The following is a 9,602-nucleotide window of genomic DNA, read 5'->3' on the forward strand; positions in this document are numbered from 1 at the left end:
GTTCTACTTTGGTCTCATCTGACCACATGACTTTCTCCCATGCCTCCTCTGGATCATCCAGATGGTCTTTGGCAAACTTCAGACGGGCCTGGACATGTGATGACTTGAGCAGGGGAACCTTCCGGGCAATGCATGATTTGAAACCATGACGGCGTAGTGTTCTACCGACAGTGACCTCTGAAACTGTGGTCCCAGCTCTCTTCATGTCATTCCTTACCTTTCTTATCATCAGTGATACCCCACGAGGTGAGATCTTGCATGGCGCCCCAGTCCGAGGGAGACTGACAGTCGTCTTTAGCCTCTTCCATTTTCTAACAATTGCTCCAACAGTTGATCTATTTTCACCAAGCTGCTTGGCAATTGCCCTGTAGCCCTTTCCAGCCTTGTGGAGGTCCACAATTTTGTCTCTGGTGTCTTTTGACAGCTCTTTGGTCTTGCCCATGGTAGTAGTTGGCGTCTGACTGACTGTGGGGTGGACAGGTGTCTTTAAAGAGCTCAGACAGGTGCTACTAATTTAGATTAATGAGTGGAGTAGAGGTGGACTTTTTCAAGGCACAGTAACAGGTCTTTGAGAGCCAAAATTCTTGCTGTTTCTCAGGTGTTCAAATACTTATGTTCAGCAGTGCTAGACAAATAAATTCTTTCAAAATCATACAATGTGATTTCCTGAATTTTTTTTTTTTTTAATTCAGTCTCTCAGAGTGGGAACGCACCTACAATGTGAATTTCAGACCCCTCCATGATTTCTAAGTGGGAGAACTTGCAAAATCGCAGGGTGTTCAAATACTTCTGTTCCTCACTGTATTCATTCATCATCTACAGTTTGTCACAAAGTATTTTATGGTCCGTCTTGTCCGCCCATGTTTCCCAAATAGTGCTCAAGCCAACTGTTCTGTCAAGCTTCAGCAAAAATGTAAAATCATAAATATCCGCTAAAAACTTAGATCCTGATATTCTTCATGATCTGTCACCTCCATTTTTCCAATGCATATCTGATTTTTGAGAACTATTTTCCTATCAAAATTGTCATATACACCATCAGGACCCATCAAGACTATATACAGCAACCTGATCATCAGATTGAACCACAACAGCAGCAGCAGTTTGTAAAAGCAGCTAATAGTTTAGACAAAGAATTTTTCTGTAATTTTCTATGGATGTACTGTATCTTGTTGGCTAGCTATGAAGGAAAACATCACCATGGCACCATCCATTACCCTGCTGTCAGGTTGCACAATATTTCCAATACAGCTATTACTGTAAAGGTTCGTGTGACAACCACAATAATGTTGAAGGAATTTTATCCATCTGGGAAGGAGACACATTAACCTTAAACTGATATTTAAATGTCAAGGGAGTATGTGTGTATGTACAACGAGCACATAGAGGATGTAATTCAATAGAGGCCTACCCTTTCCAGCCCCACATTATATCAGATTATGCAGTCAGAGATGACTGATTGCTGGGGCCAGTGTTTCATCAGTTAGACCCAATTACCACACGGCTCCAGTAGCACACGACCTCAGCCCTCTCAATTAACTCAGCAATGTTGTGTGTCTCACAGAAGACAAGATTTTTCAACTGCCATACAGCCGTTTTGTTAGAATAAAACAGGAAGTAAAAAACAAACAAACAAACAAACAAACAAAAAAAAACACGACTTAAAGTTTAGGTGTGCACACGCAAATGTTCATATGATGTTTGGATGTTTATGCTTCCAGGCGCACATGTAGTGAAAAGGGTATGGCCTTGCTTTGTAGAAGTGAAAACCACAATTCAAGCCAATGTTACACTCTACAGAGTTAGACAAAGTGCTGTTCCTGTTTTAAAGACTTATTGTAAGAAGCCAAGAAAATGCTTTATTTATTTAGTTATTTAATGATTTGAAAAAAGAAAATCTGTGGTAAAACCTATTTACACATAAAATAAAATAAAAATACCATCAAGAAAAAAAAAATTTTTTAAGGTTCAGTTTATGGTTCAAACTAATATTTGTTTTCACCAACAATGAATCATTTCATCTATGAAATCTCAGAAGATATTAACCATCACAATATCCCAAAGCCCAAGAAGACAACAGTCTGAAACTCAAACATATTCTCTAAAGTTTGAAACTTCATATCTTTTACTGTTCTTTTTATGTTTTTTTCTGAAATCTTGTTTGACACATCCTGTTCTGTTCTGTTCTGTTTGTTAATATTAAAAGCAGTAGTATGTTTTATTACTTTCATTCAAATTTATGTCACTATGATAGTTATTCCCTGTATGCACTAAACAAAAACAAAAAAAAAACAAAAAACAAACTACTTGGCAGCATGGCTTTTTGTATGTGCTCATGTGAATGAACACAGGTCTGGCTGAGAGGTCTGGACTGCAGTCAGTTAAGCTAATTGGATCTCCAGATGGTCACTGGGAGCTCTGGGAGTCAACCAAGTTACAAGTCCAAATGCTAAACCCTACACTGGGCTCTGTGACTGTTTTTTTTCATTCTGTCCAAAACTGCAAACCAATGAGCATATGCACATCCATCTTAATATTTGAGTAAAATAACTCATTCACTATAAATGCAGCTGAAGAGCACCTAGGTCTTGTGCTCAATCTGATCCTGTCTGTGTAGAATTTCTGTTTTAGTCTTATGATTATCCTATTCCAGGAAAGAGGAAGATCAAGTAACTCAAAATTGTCAAACATGGTCTGCTTATAACTGCTGTAGTTTTTCCACATCCAATAAAAATACATTTATTCCGATATCTCAAGGTAGGCACCTAGAGCAGGTGGCAGTGATGACTGGAATTGATTTTTTAGGGGCAGCCTTGTCTCTGCTTTTAACTATATTTAAGGGCTCAAGCTTTACAATAAAAGCCGCAGGTCCTCTCCAACAAACACTGGGCCTGGATATTTGTAATTTATATTACAAATAGCTTCTTGCAACGACAGAGAGTCCCTAGCGCAACCAAATATTGGTAAACTGAAGAATGGGATTCTACAATTTTTTCAGTTGATGAAAAGTCTTGAAGGGTGTTTTCACACCTGAAAGTCTGTACCGAGATTCATGTTTTTGTCAAATAATATACAGTACATGTGACAAAGTTAGTTTTTGTTTCACACTGAAATTTTGTGAGCGCACTAAAGAACTTTGCGTGACATACCTGTCGTCACAGCCTGCATCTCCCTATACATGACACTGACTGGTTTGTAGATGGGCGTGTCTGACATCACTGTGTTGTCGGCTGGTAGCTTTGTCCTTTGGAAAAGAAAGAAAATGAATGAACAGATTCATTTCATTGCCACTATAGTGTTGTTACCAGCAGCACCAACTTCAAGCATAGGACTCGAGACTAGCTCAAATTCGCCATTTAAACATCATCCCCAGACGCTCCTGTGGCTCATTTTTAATTCTCTTCCTTTTGTTTTGTTCCTCTGTTATTCAGGTGATGATAGCCCACCTCAACTTCCTGTAGTTCATCTGAACCATCCCATCAACTTCACACCAGAAACAAACCTAACCAAACCACGGTTCAGCTTTCCAAGACCATTTCTTTAGGTCTTCCCAAATTCTCGTCCTTTGGTCTGAGGCATTTTTCACACCAGCTATTTTGATTTGGACCAAATAAAGTGATAATCTTAAAAATCAAGTTGCCATTTTGGCTTGTTGTTATAGATCAGTGATGACGTACTATATATTAAATTTACAGCAAAAGAAATAAGGAAATGGTGTGTGCATTATTCAATCTAATCTGTTTGTACATCAGTGTCTCTGGTTTGTTTTCTGTCCTGTCCTCATCTTCCTGAGCTGCTGGCCCTTTGCTGCAGCAAGCAGATGTCATGTTGACAGACCACAATGAAGATAATGCAATGTCCTGGTAATTCAGATGCTTTGAGAGTGTGCTCATTCAGCCAACATGGCTATAACAGTTTACCAGTTTGAATCAATACACCATCTGTGGCATTCACACGGCTTGATTCAGGTCAAACCACGAGTGAATCACAGCTGAGATAAAGCAGCCTTCTCTGCACCAAAAAGACAACATGAAAAGAATGACTGTTTCAAAATGTTGCACAATATTCAGAAATGCACCAAACACTTAAAACAAAAATCACAATTAAAAATGGAAAACATGATAAAGGTGTGGCTACAGACCCTGCCAAACCACAGTGAAATATTCAGGAAGCTGCACTGATCTGGCAACCCATTCTGAAAGCCGGCGTGGACCCTCTGTGGGCAAGGCGTCCCGCTTTCCCTCTGCAGCTGCAGCCAGCAGCAACACCAGCAACAAAAAAGGTATCACAAATGTTCCTCCATGCTTCACTTGCCAGCAGCACTGCATGAGCTGAATCCATTACTGAAGCCAGTACATTTAGACACACAGCAGAAAGGCATTATTCATGAACAAAAGACTGTTGGAAAGGCAATTTTCTTACTATCCATAGATGAAACTCATCTTTATTACACATAAATATATTGATTTTTTTTTTTAGGAAACCAGTAGGGAAAATTGAGTTGAAATAGTGAACTGCATTGACACTATTATATCACACAAGAGCTGGATTGAAACATGCTGAATTAGCCGATTATAATATGCCTCAGCTGAGTATTTGATTTTGTATTGCAATGCGTGAAAAATCTGTCACATCTAATAAACACAATGAAATCAAAGCTTTGTTCCTCTGCGTATGTGAGGCTATCCTTAATACACTGATTATTATTCCTAAATTACATTAAATATTAAGTGTGTTCATAAAAAAATGATCACTTCAGCTTACATAATGCATATTAAAGGATTACAGTATACTTTAAACATCAATATCTGATGTTGCATACATTTATCAGCTTGTGTTCAATATCAGAAAAATATTCTTAGCTTTACACCAATATTGCCATTTACTGTATGTTAACCAGTGTAAAATAGAAAAGAATAATACAAAAATCTCATTTGGTAATGTAGTACAAAAGAAGCATTATGCTGGTGAAATGCATTTTTTATTAATGAAGACAGCTGTAGCAAACATGAATAAATGTAAATAAAGGTATGCTACTGTAATTTTAACTGCTGTCATGCTCCACTGACAAACAGATGACTAGAAAATTTGTGGGGCACTCTGTGTGTGTGTGTGTGTCTGCAATTCAAAAGTGTGAGCTGAGCAAGTTACTACCCGTCTGGCGGCCGGTGCCCAAGGGGCTGACAAATAAGATCAGGCCCGGTGGTGCTGCTTATTAGCAACATTTGTACGGGACCTCACCTGTGTGTGTGTGCGTTCCTCTGAGTGTGTGTTTGTGTCTGTGTGTGTGTGTGTGTATCGCTTAACATTTGAATGTGATCTAGGGAGCTCACCTTTGCTAGACTTGCAGTCAGCATTTCTCACATGCAGACGCAGTTCCCAGGTTGGCGAGCAGCTAATGGTCCCTTAATACCTGCGACTGCTGCACTCCTCACCATGATAAGTAACTGCTCTCTAGATCGTCATTTCATGATGACTGGAGAAATGTTGAGTATACCTTCAGGACAGTGCTGAGTTGAGGCAGACCCAGTAGTTTGAATGTAAATGTGGATAGTTTGCCTAGATTATCCTGAACTTGCAGAAAACTGTTCAAGGACTGAATATATAAGTGCACTGCTGATACTGGGAGTTATAAACTACCTCTCCCATTAAAAGACCATCCTCCCACTTACATCCTCCATCCTTGCACTCTTTTGCTACTAACATGCTGCTGACTTGATTAGGTCCCATACATCCCTTTTTATTTGCTCATTGTTTTACATTGACTTATACAAATGTGTGTTATGTAAATAATGTGTCGTTTAAGAAAAATTGTGTCGTTTAAGAAAAATGTTTTGTTGTGCTATGCATAATGACAATAAAGATTCCTGACTTGACTTCTCACACACCCAAGAAAATAGCATCAAGTACAATGCACACTTACAGGCACACATACAGTAGCAATCTATTACTAGAAATCAAAAGTCTTGCCTTGTAGGTCACTAATAATGGCGTGTTTTTTCTGATTTGATGATGAAGGCAAAACAGTGTTGCACTTGGTGTACTGCAGTATCTGGTGTACAGAGTTTGTTTTAATAATCTCACATGAAACAGGAAGCTTTACAAGACAAAGGCAAAGTTTTGGGGGGAATATTGGACATCTATAAAATACTATAAAATATAGATTGTTTAAATATAAACTGTACAGATCAGAAACTATGACTGAAGACTAGTCTTAAGTTATAGTAACCTTACTGTACAACCTCTTAACACATACAGTAACGTCCTGAACACTACAGAACTCAAACCACATCAGTCTCTGCATGTGAGCACAACCAAGTCAGACACAGCTCAACAGCCTTGTTACAAAGACATGACAAATTTAAAGCAATTCCTTGTTTATATTTACCTTGCTGGTTCACACTGTGGGCCCGATTATCATTAGAAAAAAAATGTGCAAATTAAATCATCAGCTGAGGCCGAGGCCAGAAAGCGAGAGGGAGCAGAATACAGCCACCATTAGGTTAATGAGCTATGAAATGAAATGTATTTCTTAGCCTGCAGCCCACATCCTCCTAAATATCAGCTAACATGGCTAATGAACTTTACACTGCCATCAATTACTGGCAGCCCTAATGGCCAAGCAGGATTTTAATATGGGGGGTGGGTAGCAAGTGAGAAAAAGAGATGCAGACATGCCTATAGAGACAGGCAATATATTTAATCCAGCGCACAGTATGTATCACATTTATTTAGACAGACGCTAACCAATAGTAAACAGACATTTGTGAATTATTATTGAGTTTAGTGATTCTGACTTTAATTATGAGCAGGGAAAACTAAGAAAAAAAAAAAAACAAGCAATGTAAAAGAGGAAGAAAAAAAATCTGAGTTCACCTTCAAATCTTCACATTTTCAATAAAATTGTTCCCAGTGTTTAAGGTTTGTTACTACTGTTAAAAAGATCATCACTATGCTTTACTGAACATCTCTCTCTTTGTGCATGTGGCCTGTTTCTTCTGCACTTTTGGTTTCACATGTATATCACATGGCAATCAGCAGGTTCTCCCAAAAGTTGATTTAGGCCTCACCCACCTGCATCTGCCAACTAGTGCTGAAACTTTGTTACACACCAAGAAAGCTGAAATCCTAAACAGGGAACATTTACATACGATTCCCTGTTGGCTTACTCAGTGTAAACAAAACACATGGCTAACTATATTACATGGTGTGCAGGAAAACAAGTCCCCAAAAAGCATGGGATAAACTAAATGCCTTAATTTTAATACTATGCTCAGGGTAAGTTCAATGTATTTGTATTTGATGAGATAATATTGTGTTATTTATCTGTGACATTTGGAATTTTATACAAGGATAGAAATGATTTTTCAAATTAAATCAAATCAAATTTATTTATGTAGCACTTTGGTCAGCTGGATGTTTTTAAAGTATTTTACATGGCAGAAGAAAATCACAATAAATGACTAAAATAGAATAAGATCAGAGCAAAATAAAATAAAAATAAAAATAAAACGGCACAATAACACAGACACACAGTTAACATTCATTCAATAAATTAAAATTAAAAGGAATGCATCAGGCCCTACTGTGTATTAAAAACCAAGCAAATAAATATGTTTTAAGCAAGGATTTAAAAGTAATGAGGTCAGTAGCTGACCTAGCATTAAAAGGTAGACTATTCCACAATTTAGGGGCTGCAACAGTAAAAGCACGGTCACCCCAGCGTGTATATCTTTGTCTATTTTTAAAACCATAAGAAGATATTTATATCAACTTAGGCTGAGGGGGTTCCTTATAAATATCAAATTAACCCTGAAAAACCAAGGAATTTAGATAAAGTGAATTTGAGCTTAGTGAATTAACAATGGGCATCAAAACATTCTTCACAAAATAAGGCACATGTATGGATTCAGTGATACTGGATCATTTTACTAGTTTTATTCCACATTCTTCTACATGCATCAGCCACTGATACACTTTGAGGAATAAGTAATCAACTTTGCAGTATGAAGTGCAACCTTTCCAAAATCTTCTGAACATGCTGTGTGTTTTGCACCAACTAACGCACACAAATGTACAAATACTGTAAGAGAGAAGCTGCAGAAGCACATGACAGACTGTTAATTTCATTGAATGTTTTCTCTCAGGCTGAGTTTGCTATCAGTAATTACTCTGTAGTGTAAACAAAAGCATGTACAAAGACATGAAGTTGTCACACAGAGTAAAATGAACCACACACAGAAATACTCACGTTCCACACTATTTCTCACCCGCCCATCATAACTCCCTTCTCTCTGTTCTCCTCTCTTCCACTTTGACACTAACAAGAAGTGAAGACTGTTTGCACTGGAGCCCTATACAGCCAACAGCCATCTCTAATAAAATCATACAAGCTCAGCTCTGCCATCTTAAACTCACACTCAGGCTGTCAGTTTCAAACACAAAGCCACTAGAAAATAGTACAAAGTGGTTCTGACTGGTGACGCCTAAAAAAAACAAAAAACAAAAAAAAAAAAACCAACACATGCGGGGTAGTTAAACTGAATCACACGCAGTGGTCACAGAGTACTGTCAGCTCCATGAGTTGAGGAATATATTAAGTAATGCAGCATGATGGCCGGCTGTTGGATGCATTGGTCTGACAATTCCTTCAGTTAGAAGACAGTACTGCAAGTTTGAGGTCCAACAGGAAATGTAGTCTTCTGGGGCCTATTTCAAGAAGGCGGTTTAACAAACTCAGAGTTCAAACCTGAACTCAGAGTTGACTTACTCAGAGTTGGAAAACTCGGAGTTTTCGGTTTCAGAACAGCTGAAAAGAGTTGGTTTAATCAGTTGTCTGACTCAGAGTTAGGCGCGTGCCACGCGACTATAAAAAGCCCTGAACAATGAAGTGAAGAAATTACGAGTCACCATGGCAACAGGACCAAGCCAAAATAGGTCTGCGTTTTTCCCGACAGAAATGGATGTGCTACTACAAGCATATAGTGACTACGAGTCCATATTCCGTAAAAGAAGCAACACGGCTGCAGCGGCGAAAGAGTTAGCTTGGGGGAAAATAGCTGCCCGAGTCAATGCGTACGTTTACATTTTAATCATACAGTGTTCGGTGTAAGTAATTACTAAATAATGTTAGTAATGTTATTATTTGTCACTTGTAAAGTAAGGAATGGTTCTTAATTCTTCAATAATTGAATGAGTAACTTCAGTAATTGCATAAAATACCGAGTTTTGTACGAATTAAAAGTGCAGTTTTATGTCTACCCTTTCTTAAAATTCCTATTGTGGTTGATATGGGATTTGTAAAGTAATGATTAATAAATAATCCAGTACGTTTTATGGAGAGTAAGTATTACATTAATCAAAATACTTTTTTAAAATTGACCCAACACTGATGTAATAATATAAGAATTGAATTTTAATTTTCATGTAGGTGCAATCCTCCAGGCATAAAAAGAACGTGGCAGCAGCTAAAAATGAAACAGGTAAGGCTTGATCATATCATGGGTGTAGACTACCTGACTTTACAAACATTTGACATATTAAATAACTAAATAGCATGCAGAGTATAGCAGTGCAGCATCACATATGATCTTGGCGGTGCA

The 9,602-nt window shown here is 38.0% G+C and overlaps 1 long non-coding RNA gene across 3 annotated transcripts in view; it reads right to left on the reverse strand.

Annotated features, from left to right (window-relative positions):
* The window catches only part of LOC109952484 (uncharacterized), a 37,579-nt gene that overhangs the window by 13,785 nt on the left and 14,192 nt on the right, over positions 1 to 9,602 (reverse strand). For all 3 annotated transcript variants that reach the window (XR_002273770.1, XR_002273769.1, XR_002273768.1), the window contains exon 2: positions 3,150 to 3,244. This is a non-coding gene — a long non-coding RNA (uncharacterized LOC109952484). The remainder of the gene's footprint in view (positions 1 to 3,149; positions 3,245 to 9,602) is intronic.

This window comes from Monopterus albus, unplaced genomic scaffold (genome assembly GCF_001952655.1).
Source record: "Monopterus albus unplaced genomic scaffold, M_albus_1.0 scaffold463.1, whole genome shotgun sequence".
In the NCBI taxonomy this organism is placed as follows: domain Eukaryota; kingdom Metazoa; phylum Chordata; class Actinopteri; order Synbranchiformes; family Synbranchidae; genus Monopterus; species Monopterus albus.